This window comes from Arachis ipaensis, chromosome B3, assembly GCF_059453495.1.
Source record: "Arachis ipaensis isolate K30076 ecotype BB chromosome B3, ASM5945349v1, whole genome shotgun sequence".
NCBI classification, from domain to species: domain Eukaryota; kingdom Viridiplantae; phylum Streptophyta; class Magnoliopsida; order Fabales; family Fabaceae; genus Arachis; species Arachis ipaensis.
In genome coordinates, this window is record NC_142438.1 from 96,463,843 (window position 1) to 96,477,378 (window position 13,536).

The 13,536-nt window shown below is 39.1% G+C and overlaps 1 non-coding gene across 1 annotated transcript; it reads right to left on the reverse strand.

Annotated features, from left to right (window-relative positions):
* Window positions 1–8,242: 8,242 nt before the first annotated feature.
* LOC148571681 (small nucleolar RNA R71) lies at window positions 8,243–8,349 on the reverse strand. The gene has a single exon (XR_015880481.1). It is a non-coding gene; the product is annotated as a small nucleolar RNA R71 (small nucleolar RNA).
* Between the last annotated feature and the right edge of the window lie 5,187 nt (window positions 8,350–13,536).

Sequence of the window (13,536 nt, forward strand, 5' to 3'; positions counted from 1 at the left end):
CTTCAAGCTCAGCCCAAGCACACACCAAGTGGGCCCCGGAAATGGATTTATGCATCAATTACTTACTTCTGTAAACCCTAGTAGCTAGTTTAGTATAAATAGGACTTTTTACTATTGTATTTACATTTTTGGGGATCTTTGATCAGTTTTATGCTACCTTAGACTTTCATGGGGGCTGGCCATTCGGCCATGCCTAGACCATTATCACTTATGTATTTTCAAACGGTAGAGTTTCTGCACTCCATAGATTATGGTGTGGAGCTCTGCTGTTCCTCATGATTTAATGCAAAGTACTACTATTTTCTTTTCAATTCAACTTATTCCGCTTCTAAGATATCCATTCGCACCCAAGAACATGATGAATGTGATTATTATGTGACGCTCATCATCATTCTCACTTATGAACGCGTGCCTGACAAACACTTCCGTTCTACATGCAACCAAGCTAGAATGAGTATCTCTTAGATATCTAATACAGGGGACCGAGTCCGAGTTATTAGTATCTTCGTGGTATAAGTTAGAACCCATGGATGGCCATTCCTGAGATCCGGAATGTCTAAACCTTGTCTGTGGTATTCCGAGTAGGATCTGGGAAGGGATGGCTGTGATGAACTTCAAACTCGCGAGTGCTGGGCATAGTGACAGATGCAAAAGGATAGTAAATCCTATTCCAGTATGATCGAGAACCTCCAAATGATTAGCCATGCCGTGACAGAGAATTTGGACCATTTTCACAGAGAGGATGGGATGTAGCCATTGACAACGGTGATGCCCTTACAGAAAGCTTGCCATGGAAAGGAGTAAGACTGATTGGATGAAGATAGCGGGAAAGCAGAGATTCAGAGGAAGGAAAGCATCTCTATACGCTTATCTGAAATTCTCACCAATGAATTACATAAGTATTTCTATATTTATTTTCTGTTTATTTATTATTATTATTCGAAAACTCCATAACCATTTGATATCCGCCTGACTGAGATTAACAAGATGACCATAGCTTGCTTCATACAAACAATCTCTGTGGGATCGACCCTTACTTACGTAAGGTTTTATTACTTGGACGACCCAGTGCACTTGCTGGTTAGTTGTGCGAAGTTGTGAAGTTATGTTTGGACCATGGTATTGTGCACCAGTTATTGGCGCCATTGCCAGGGAGATAACGAACAACAAATTTTACAACCTCAGAGTAACAATTTCGCATACCAATTGACATAGCTCATTTGACTTTCCTTTATTAGTTAGAGGATGACTTAATGGGGTTGATCCTTGCCAATTCTCATGTTGTGGTTAGTGATAGGGATAGAGATCCTTGACCACCAAACCTTTCCAAGACCTTTTGTTATTTGAATTTCATTTCCATTTACTTGTCATGTTTCTTATCCTAAAACTCCAAAATGTACAACTCATAACCAATAACAAGAACACTTGTTTGCATTTCCTAGGGAGAACGACCCGAGGTTTAATACTTCGATTTATAAATTTAGGGGTTTGTTACTTGTGACAACGAAATTTTTGTATGAAAGGATTATTGTTAGTTTAGAAGCTATACTTTACAACGAGACTTCAATTGTGAATTCTAGACTACACAAAAATCCAATCATCAAAATGGCGCCGTTGCCGAGGGATTGCAATGGTGTTATATTATTGGTTATTGTATATATGTGAATACTGTGAATAGCTTAATTTTTGGATTGCTTGTTAGTTTTTGCTAGTTTTAGGACTTTGTTTCATTACTTCTTATTAGATTTTATTTCTATTTTATCTTTCCATTATGAATTCTCACTTTGGCTATGAGTTTGGTTCTAACTATATTGTAGGAAATGAGGACTATAATAAAGATGTGCATCAAGGATGGGACAATCAAAGGTGGGAGGAGCCATATGCATATGATCAATCTTTATGGCAACAACCTCCACCAATGCACTATGAACAAGAGCCATTCTATGATGCATACCAATCCAATGGTTATGGTGAGTCCCATTGTGACTTCCAAGAACCACCACCATACACCTATGAGTCATATCGTCAGCATAGCCATCAACCATACTCACAAGCCCCTTTTCACCAACCACCTTTGTATGACCCTTATCCATATCCACCATTACAGCAACCATATGAGCCATATGAACCAAATATAGAGCCACCACTATTCCAACATCAATATTTTCAAGAACCATCCCCTCCATATTATTACCAAGATGAACCACCTCCAATGTATGAAAATTTTCAACCACAAGATGAACTCTACTTCCCACCACAACCTCCCATGAAAGAATATTCATGCCCTTCAATCCAAGAGCCATATGATCCTACTTATGATATCCAAGAGGAACAAGAGTCAAGGGATCATCTTAAGGAAACATTGGATCAATTTCAAGCAACCATGGAGCGTGTTGTGCAACAAGTGGAAAGAGTGAAAATTATTGAACCACCACAACTCTACCAAAAAGAACCACCTTCCTACTATGAATCCTTCTCCCAAATTGATGAACCCTTCCATCCACCCCAACCTCCAATAGATAACCTCCTTGATGTTCTTATTTAAGGACAAGAGAAAATGAAAAGGGATGTGGAACAATTCACGGCCGCCTTGGACGAGGTGGTAAACCGGTTAGCATCCCAATGCTTGAACACTCAAGGGACTCCCATGGCAACATGTGGAGAATCAAATGAAGAGCATAACGTGAAGGAGAGATTGGATGATGAGAAATATTTCTTTATGTTGGAACAATTGGAGGAAGCTATAATAGTTGAAGAAAAGGAAGAAGTGGTTGAAGACTTAGGAGTTGCGGAGCCTCTATGGGAACATAGAGTTGAAGAAAACCCCTCCAAGAAGATTGAATTTGATGCTAAGAAGGAATGTGCACAACCTCCAAGGCATATTCCATATGAAGACTTGGATGGGATAGAGCAAGAATTGAGTTCCCTTGGTGATGAAGATCAAGCATCAAACCTTAGTGGTGGAGAATCATTTGAGCATGAAGAACCTTCTCCCAATAAGATGGAAGGCAATGTGAAGGTAAATTTTTCTTATCCTCCCATTTATGACTTGAGTAGGAGAAAAGGTTTAGATAAAATTGTTGAACAAAGGATTACATTTGAGAAAACTTGTGAAGAGGTGGAAGTCCCTAGAAATAGAAGGACGGGTGTTGGTTACGCTTTGTCAAGATCCTTAGAATCATCTTTGCCTAGGTTGCCAATCTACTCCTTCATTTGAGTGGGTAAAGTTCATTTCTATTAGCTTTATTTTCCCACTTGAATATGGTTTTCTTGAAACGGATGGCCAACTTAGGGAGCTTTGTGGGATGAAGTGTAAACGAAAAAGGTTTTGTGGTTGGCGTTGCAAATCAAGGCTCATTATGGTTGATGCATCAAACATGAGATATAAAGGTTGGAGTAGTGCTCAACTAAAGGGGTCTAGGAGGATTGTTGGCCACTTTATTGAGAATTCGCCTTACTCACCAACCAGTTGGACTAATAATGATGATCAACTTCAAGACGGGTGTGAAAATAAAGTGTGGGATCCTGGATCACAAGACGAGGGTCAACTTTGGGAGCCACAAGCTTGTGAAGAACTCCATCAACACTTGGTACAACAAATAAGAAATCTTGGGGCACAATGGAGAACCAAGCATTGGTGGGAGTTCCAAGATGAATTCAAGCACAAGCCACCTTGAGAGGAGCTCCCCATAAGTCCAACTTAAGAATAATAAACAAAAGTGCTAGGTGGGAGACACCCCACCATGGTAAATTCTTTTCATTTTTTCCCTTTTGAACATATTGGTAATTAGTTTAATTTCATGTTTTGTTGAGTTTGTTGAGTATAATTCGTAGTTTAGTAGGTTAAATAAGGTTTTATGGTGTTTTGGTAGCTGTTTGGAGGTTTAGAATGCTTGGATTGGTGCAAAAACATAGAAAATTTTTGAAAAATAGAGCACCATCCATGCATACGCGCACTGCACGCGTACGCGTACATTAAGCATTTTCACCCCTCCACGCGCACGTACCATGTGCACGTACGCGTGGATTGAAAAATTTCATCCCTCCATACATTGACCCGAGAGTTGCGCCTACACTGCACCAGCACCATGCCTGAGGCACAAACAAACCCGCGCGTATGCGCACATGGCGCGTACGCTTCCCTGATGCTAATTGCACAATGCGCGCGTACGCACGCTGTACGCGCGCGCGCCGATAGTGCCACCTGCCCGCCTGGTATATTTTCCAGAGAGTTGGGCCAATCTTGGGCTGACACTGAGCCCCAGGCCTAACCTAACCCACGCATGCGCGCACCTGTCACGTACGCACCCTTCGGCCAAACTGCGCATCGGCGCATAAGCGTGCATGACGTGTCCGCGCCGGTAAAAAAAATAAAAAAATAAAAAATAAAAAAGAGTTTTTTTCATCTTCCATTTTCTTTTGTTTATCGCATTCGTATACTTCTCTTCTTTGCATTTTCATTTTGTTTTTATAGCTTGTTTTTACTTTATTTTTTTCGAGTTTCTTATTTTAATAATGGTGTTGAATTCTCTTACTCAATTGTTGAGAATTTCTTGCTTTAATTTGGTGCTTCGTGACTTGTTTGATATTGATGGGTGATGAACTTTTTAAATCAATGCTTCATCTTGTATGACTCTTGTGTCTTTGTGCATTGATATGACCTCATATTGTCTTTCATGACCCATTTTTTTTTCTTCATTGAACTTAATGCTCCATATGCTCTTTATGCTTTGACTTTACCCATGCATCAAGTGCTAGTTAATATGCCTTAGCTTATATTATTTTCTCACTCACATGTTGTAGCTACCATGTAGTGAGAACCTTACCCTTATTTGGCATTAGCCCCGCCTATATTCTATTTGCTTTAGTATCTTTATTGTAGGCTTAATTTTCTTTCTTTTTCTCTCCTTTTAGGTTGGCCACCAAGAAGGGAGAAAGGAAAAACATTTAAATGGGGCAACAAACAAGTCCACCCACACAACCCTTTGAAGAAGCTCATCAGTTGTAACAACCCATCCACATTTCTCTTCTTTGCATGCACCGAGGACGGTGTGATGCCAGGGCATTTTGGCCAGTTTCACTGACCTTTTCTTTACTGTTTTAGGGTAGTTTCATGCATTTTCTTAGGAAATAAACAAGTTTTGGGTAGAATTTCACTTACATCTTAATTCAAGCAAACATTGTGAATTTTATATGATTTCATGAGAATTATGCATGAATTTAATGACAAATTGGATGATGCATGACTCATAACTTGGATTAGAGCTTTGATGTACTTTATTTGCTTGATTTCAGGACAAAGGAAGCAAAGAAAAGCCACGTTAGTAGCCACGTTAGTCTAACTAACGTGACCACTAATGTGGAATGGGAGCTAGCTTGCAACGTTAATGAGAAAAGTGATCGCCAATAACGTCCTCGAAGCCATCATAGCCCACGTTAATTACCATGTTAACTACATTAACGTGGTAGTTAACGTGGAAGAAAAGGAAGCTCCAAGCGTTAGTGGTAAAAGTAAGTGCCACTAACGCTCCAAAAGGGCAATTGGCCACGTTAAGAGTCACGTTAACTCAGTTAACGTGAACTCTAACATGGAAGAGGAAGATAATGCCAACGTTAGTGACACTCACCTTTGTCACTAACGTTGGACTAAGCCCATATTGGCTACGTTAGAAGCCACGTTAACTTGGTTAACGTGAACTCTAACGTTGAAGGAGCAAGGAATTGCCAACGTTAGTGACACTCACTTTTGTCACTAACGTTGGACTAAGCCACTATGAGCCACGTTAGTTACCACGTTAAGTGCATTAACGTGGAAGCTAACGTGGAGGAAAGAATTGATGAGCCAACATTAGTGACACTCACCTTTGTCACTAACGTTGGAGATGGCAATCACCACCACGTTAAGACAATTAACGTGGGGCACTAATGTGAGAAGGGGCATTTGGAGCGTTAGTGACAAAGGTAAGTGTCACTAACGCTCTCGAGGCTAAGGCATGACCACGTTAAGAGCCACGTTAGTTATACTAGCGTGGACTCTAACGTGAGAAAAAGGGGATAAGGGCAATGTTATTGGCAAAGGTAAACGCAAATAACGCTCGCGATGGACCAAGAGGCAACGTTAGTGGTCACGTTAGGGCCACTAACGTTGAAGTTAACGTAACTCATCTTGGGCTCGGAACGTTAGTGCAAAAGGTGATTGTCACTAACGTTCTCGAACCCACATTTTCACTTAACGTTAACGCCACTAACGTCCTAGCCAAAGTCCATGCCTACTTCACACTTTCTCTGCAAGTAAAGCTGAGCCCACTGAAGATTCCAAACTGCTTCAACTCAAGATCCAAAGGCCCATATCCAAGACTTGAAGAGCCAACTGGAAGATCAGAAGAGTAGTATATATAGGAGTAGTTTTGAACTAGAGAGAAGCTTTTGGGGGATTGAGAGAACTACTCTCTGTATAATTTTACTTTCTCTGCAACTTCTAGTTTTACTTTCAGAATGCATTCTCCATCTTTGTTTTCCATTCCCAGAGCCATGAACAACTAAACCCCTTTCATTGGGTTAGGGAGTTCTCTTGTAATTTGATGGATCAATAATAGTTTTCATTATTCTTCTTTTTTCTTTTCTCTTGATTTTACTAGAAAGTTTTCAATCTTCATCCAATTGGGTAGTTGTCTTGGAAAAGAAGCTATTCATACTTGGATCTCTTTGGAACCTTGGAAGAGGAATGAAGAGATCATGCTAGAAATGCTTTCTCATGTTGGACCAAATTGGGGTTTGGATGGATATAGTGACATATAATCCTACCAACACTTTGATTTGGAAATACATGTGGTATAATTAGTGACCATACTTCATCTCTTCTCATGAGTAATTAGACCAAGGAATTGGCTATTGATAAAGATTTGAGAGATTGAATTACCAAGGAATTGGAGTTCAATCACTTAAGACTGCCAAAGAGATCAATGAATGCATTGATTGAGGAAGAGATGAAAATGAACTTGATCCGGAGAATGCAATCTCCTAAACCCAATGAATCCCCTATTTCTGATCTTACCCATTCTCTTTAATTTCTTCAATTTACTTTCATGCTAAACTCCCCATTCCCCATTTAAGATTCTGTAATTTACTTTCCGTCATTTATATTCAGCTCTTTATTTCCAGCATTTACATTTTCTGCCATTTACTTTCCTGCCATTTAATTTCCTGCAATTCTCAAATCAATTTCTGCTTAGCTCAACTAGAACGTTCCTCTAATTAAAGTTGATTGACCAATCAATCCATGTGGGATTCGACCTCACTCTATTGTGAGTTTTTACTTGACAACAAATCGGTATACTTGTCGAGGGAAATTGTTGAGAGACAAGTTTCCGTGCATCAAGTTTATGGCGCCGTTGCCGGGGATTGATTTTGTATCAACAATGATTAAATTGGTGGATAACTAGATTGAGCATTTTTTTATTTTGTTTGATTTCATTTGAGTAATTCACTTTCAGTTTAGCTGTTTTCTTCCTTTCCCCCTACCCCTTTCTTATTTATTTACTATTTAGTTCACTGACCCACTAACTGTTTGATATATTGCATCACTCACACTAATAGCATTTCTGTAGAGAATACTGTCTGTATCTATCTTTCTTGCTTGTGATTTGTGGGTTGTGTAACAGGTAGAAGAAGCAGCGCTTCAACTTCCTTTGATTCTGAACCTGAGAGGACCTTCCTTAGATTAAGGAGGGAAGCAAGAGGAAAGAGAGTAGTTAGTGCGGAGGAAGAAGAGGAGTATTTTGAACCAGACATGGATGAGAATATGGAGAACCATCACGAAGAAGAGGGTCACAACCATGGCAGAGAAGGCCTAGTGCATCATGCTAGGCAAGAGAGAAGAGTTCTGGGATCCTACATCAATTCAAACCCAGGAAACTGTGGAAGTAGCATCCAAAAGCCAACCATACATGCCAACAACTTTGAACTAAAGCCACAGCTCATCACCCTTGTTTAGAACAACTGTTCATTCGGAGGAAGTGTTCAAGAAGATCCGAATCAACATCTAACCACCTTCCTGAGGATATGTGATACTGTGAAGTCTAATGGTGTTCATCCTGACACCTACAGACTGCTTCTATTCCCCTTCTCCCTCAAAGACAAGGCATCTAAATGGCTGAAATCCTTCCCGAAGGAAAGTTTAACAACCTGGGAAGATGTGGTGAACAAATTCTTGGCGAGATTCTATCCTCCTCAAAGAATTAATAGGTTGAGAGCTGAGGTTCAAACTTTCAGGCAACAAGATGGTGAGACTCTATATGAAGCATGGGAGAGGTTTAAGGATCTAACAAGAAGGTGCCCACCAGATATGTTCAATGAATGGGTACAGCTACACATTTTTTATGAAGGCCTTTCTTATGAATCAAAGAAGGCAGTAGACCACTCATCCGGGGGATCTCTGAACAAGAAGAAGACCATTGAAGAAGCCATAGATATCATTGAGACTGTAGCTGAGAATGACTACTTCTATGCTTCTGAAAGAGGCAACACTAGAGGAGTGATGGAGCTAAACAATGTGGATGTACTGCTGGCCCAAAACAAGCTGATTACCAAGCAGCTGGCTGACCTTACCAAGAAGATGGAGAGAAATCAAGTAGCAGCAATCACCAACTCATCAGCAACTCAAGAAGGAGTAAATGCAGAGGCAGAGGGTGATCAGGAACAAGCCAACTACATTGGAAACTCACCCAGGTAGAACCATGACCCATACTCCAAAACGTATAATCCTGGTTGGAGGAACCACCCAAACTTTGGGTGGGGAAACCAACAAGACCAAGGCCAAGATCAGAGACGTCACAACCCCAACAACCATGCGCCTCACCAACATTCCACACAGAGATCATATTAGCACCCACTTAACAACACACCTCAACATCCATACCAAAGCCAAAATGGCCCTTCTCATCCCTCCAATCTTAACTCACCATCATCGGAAGAAAGACTATCAAGGATTGAAACTCTACTTGAAGGCATATGTAAGGAAATCCAAGATAACAAGGTGTTCAAAGAGGAGGTGTGAGCTAATCTCAAAAACCAGGGAGACACCATTCAGAGGCTAGAATTTCAAGTGGGATACCTCTCTGAGAAGATTCCCAAACCTACTGATAACTTCCCAAGTGACACAGAGAAAAACCCGAGAGGTGAAGCAAAGAAAGTAAGATAGGAAGACTGCAAGATGGTCACTACAAGTGATCAAGGGACTGAGGAAGAGCCGAACAAACCATTAGAACAACCTGGAAACACATCAGCAGAAAAACAGGAAGAGGATCACCAAGAAACCAAAATTACACAGAAGGAGCTGCTGAGGCTCTATGCACCTTTTCCCCAAATACTCAAGGGTGGTGTAGAAAACAGAATATACTCAAAGTTCCTTGACATGTTTGCATCTCTCCATGTGAACATACCATTCATCAAGGCTCTCCAACAAATGCCCTCATACATTAAGTATATGAAAGAGTTGCTGACCAAGAAAAGCTCACTCAAGGGGGGCAAACAATAGTGATGAATAAGGAGTGCAGTGCTCTCATCCAACCAGAGTTGCCTACAAAAAGGAAAGATCTGGGGAGTTTTCACATCCCCTGTGCCATAGGAGAAACAATGTTTTGACAAAGGACTCTGTGACCTGGGAGCAAGCATCAACTTAATGCCTTTATCCCTTATGAAGAAGCTGCAGATTAATGAGCTAACGCCCACAGACGTAGTCATCAGGCTAGCTGACAAAACTCAAAAACAAGCAGTAGGAGTGGTTGAAAACGTGTTGGTGAAGGTTGGGAACTACTTCCTTCCCACAGACTTTGTCATATTGGAAATGGAAGAGAGTCACCTCCACCCAATCATCTTGGGAAGACCATTCCTAGCTACAGCCAGAGCGCTCATAGATGTGGAGCGAGGAGAGCTAATACTAAGGATACATGACGAACAATTCGCATTCAATGTCTTTAAACCCTCACAAGAAGCAGATCAGGAAAGCAAGGAACCAAGGGGAGAGCACGACAAAGCACTGGTGGAAGAAACAAGCATTGAAGCACAAGCTGTACACCTGGGAACCCCTTTGGTTGATGAACAAGATAATCGGCAGTTGTCACAGCCCAAGGAAAATCAGGAGGGACCTAAACCACCTGAGTCATATGAGACCAGCAACAAAATTTCCTTGAAAGAAGAGGTCACAAAGAGCAGGGCAATATCAAAAGGAACAAAGAAGAAGGCACCAAGGGGGTGAAAGAACAAGAGGATCCCTACAGAGGATTTCTCTCCAGGGGATAAAGTGATCTCAGCTTACTTCCTAGATATCCCACCTTATCTCCCCACCATCCCATCTCAGCTACCTAAAGTTTTCACCATCAACAAAGTTCTCTCCCTAGAACATGTAGAGATCCTTGATGAAGCCAATGGATATAGGTTTACTGCAAGAGGGGAAGATCTGAATCATTACCAACCACCCTGTCAAAGGGCAAAACGTCAAGCTAGTGGTGCTAAAGAAGCGCTGATGAGCGGATAATTTATACACTTTCTGGCATTGTTTCTACATAGTTTTTAGTATGATTTAGTTAGTTTTTAGTATATTTTTATTAGTTTTTAATTAAAATTCACATTTCTGGACTTTACTATGAGTTTGTGTGTTTTTCTGTGATTTTAGGTATTTTTTGGCTGAAATTGAGGGACTTGAGCAAAAATCAGATTCAGAGGTTGAAGAAGGACTACAGATGCTGTTGGATTCTGACCTCCCTGCACTCAAAGTGGATTTTCTGGAGCTACAGAACTCCAAATGGCACGCTCTCAATTGCCTTGGAAAGTAGACATCCAGGGATTTCCAGAAATATATAATAGTCCATACTTTGATTAAGGATAAATGATGTAAACCGGCGTTGAACGCCAGTTCCATGTTGCATTCTGGAGTCAAACGCTAGAAACAGGTTGCAAAGTGGAGTTAAACGCCAGAAACAGGTTACAAACTGGCGTTCAACTCCAAGAAAGACCTCTACACGTGTAAAGCTCGATGCTCAGCCCAAGCACACACCAAGTAGGCCCCGGAAGTGGATTTCTGCATCATTTACTCATTTCTGTAAACCCTAGTAACTAGTTTTAGTATAAATAAAACTTTTTACTATCTTTGGAGCATCTTTTGATCTTTAGATCACATTTGGGGGCTGGCCATTCGGCCATGCCTGAACATTTATCACTTGTGTATTTTCAACGGTAGAGTTTCTACACACTATAGATTAAGGTGTGGAGCTCTGCTGTTCCTCAAAGATTGATGCAAAGTGCTACTGTTTTTCTATTCAATTCAACTTATTCCACTTCTAAGATATTCATTCGCACTTTAATATGATGGATATGATGATCGTGACAGTCATCATCATTCTCAACTTATGAACGCGTGCCTGACAACCACTTCCGTTCTACCTTAGATTGAATGGATATCTCTTGGATATCTAATACAGGGGACCGAGTCCGAGTTATTAGTGTCTTCGTGGTATAAGTTAAAACCCATGGACAGCCATTCTTGAGAATCCGGAAAGTCTAAACCTTGTCTGTGGTATTCTGAGTAGGATTCAGGGATTGAATGACTGTGACGAGCTTCAAACTCACGAGTGCTGGGCGTAGTGATAGACGCAAAAGGATCAATGGATCCTATTCCAGTATGATCGAGAACCGACAGATGATTAGCCATGCAGTGACAGCGCATTGGACCATTTTCACTGAGAGGACAGGTGGCCATTGACAACGGTGATGCCTAACATACAGCTTGCCATGGAAAGGAGTAGGAAAGATTGGATGAAGACAGCAGGAAAGCAGAGGTTCAGAGGGACGAAAGCATCTCTATACGCTTATCCGAAATTCTCACCAATGAATTATATAAGTACCACTATCCTATTTTATATTTTATTTATCTTTTACTTATCAATTCATAAAATCAGTTGAATCCGCCTGACTGAGATTTACAAGGTGACCATAGCTTGCTTCAAGCCGACAATCTCCGTGGGATCGACCCTTACTCACGTAAAGTTTATTACTTGGACGACCCAGTGCACTTGCTGGTTAGTTGTACGAAGTTGTGAAACAGAATTAAGAACATGAACGTGCATATTGAGTTCTTAGCGCCGTTACCAAGGAAGGAATGATCACGATTTCGCACACCAAGTTTTTGGCGCCGTTGCCGGGGATTGTTCGAGTTTGGACAACTGACGGTTCATCTTGTTGCTCAGATTAGGTAATTTTATTTTAATTTTAAGATTTTTATTTCTTATTTTCGAAATATATATATATATATATATATATTTTCTTCTTTTTCGTTTTCCCAATTAATTTTTGAAAAATAAAAAAAATTAATAAAATCATAAAAACCAAAAATATTGTGTTTCTTGTTTGAGTCTTGTGTCAAATTTTAAGCTTGGTGTCAATTGCATCTTTTTAATTTTCTAAAAAATTATTTTCGAAAATTTCATGCATTGCATTCTTCATGATCTTCAAGTTATTCTTGGCCAGTCTTCTTGTTTGATCTTCATATTTTCTTGTTTTGTGTCTTTTCTTGTTTTTCATATGCATTCTTGAATTCTTAGTGTCTAAAAATTGAAAATCTTTAAGTTTGGTGTCTTGCATGTTTTCTTTTCTTGAAAATTTTTCAAAAATAAGTTCTTGGTGTTCATCTTGACATTCAAAGTGTTCTTGGTGTTCATCTTAACATTCATAGTGTTCTTGCATGCATTAGTTGTTTTGATTCATATTTTTTATGTTTTGTGTCAATTTTATGTTTTTCTCTCTCTCATCATTAAAAATTCAAAAATCAAAAATATATTTCCCTTTTTCTCTCTAAAAATTTTGAAAATTTGGATTGACATTTTCAAAAATTTTAAAAATCAAATTGTTTCTTATGAGTCAAATCAAATTTTCATTTTAAAAAAAACTCTATCTTTTTCAAATCTTTTTCAAAAATCAAATCTTTCTCATTTTTCTTTCATAATTTTCGAAATTTTCAAAATTAATTTTCAAAAATCTTTTTCATAATTTTCGAAAATCTTATTAGCATTTAATGTGATTGATTCAAAAATGTTAAGTTTGTTACTTGCCTAGTAAGAAAGGTTCAATCTTTAAATTTTAAAATCATATCTTTTTGTTTCTTGTTAGTCAAGTAATCAACTTTAGTTTTCAAAATTAAATCTTTTCAATTCCTTATCATATCTTTTTCAATTTCAATCATATCTCTTTCAAAATCAATTTCAAAATTTTTTCTAACTTCTCCCCTAACCTCTTATCTTTTTAAAATTGATTTTCAAATCTTTTTCAATCAATCTTATCTTTTTGTTTCAATCATATCTTTTTCAATTTCAATCATATCTTTTTCAAAAACAAATTTCAAATCTCTTTTAATCAATGATATCTTTTTGTTTCAATCATATGTTTTTCAAAACTACCTAACTAATTTTCTCTTTAATTTTCGAAAATCCCTTCACTCTTTTTCAAAATTTCGTTTTAATTAACTAATTGTTTTAATTTAATTTA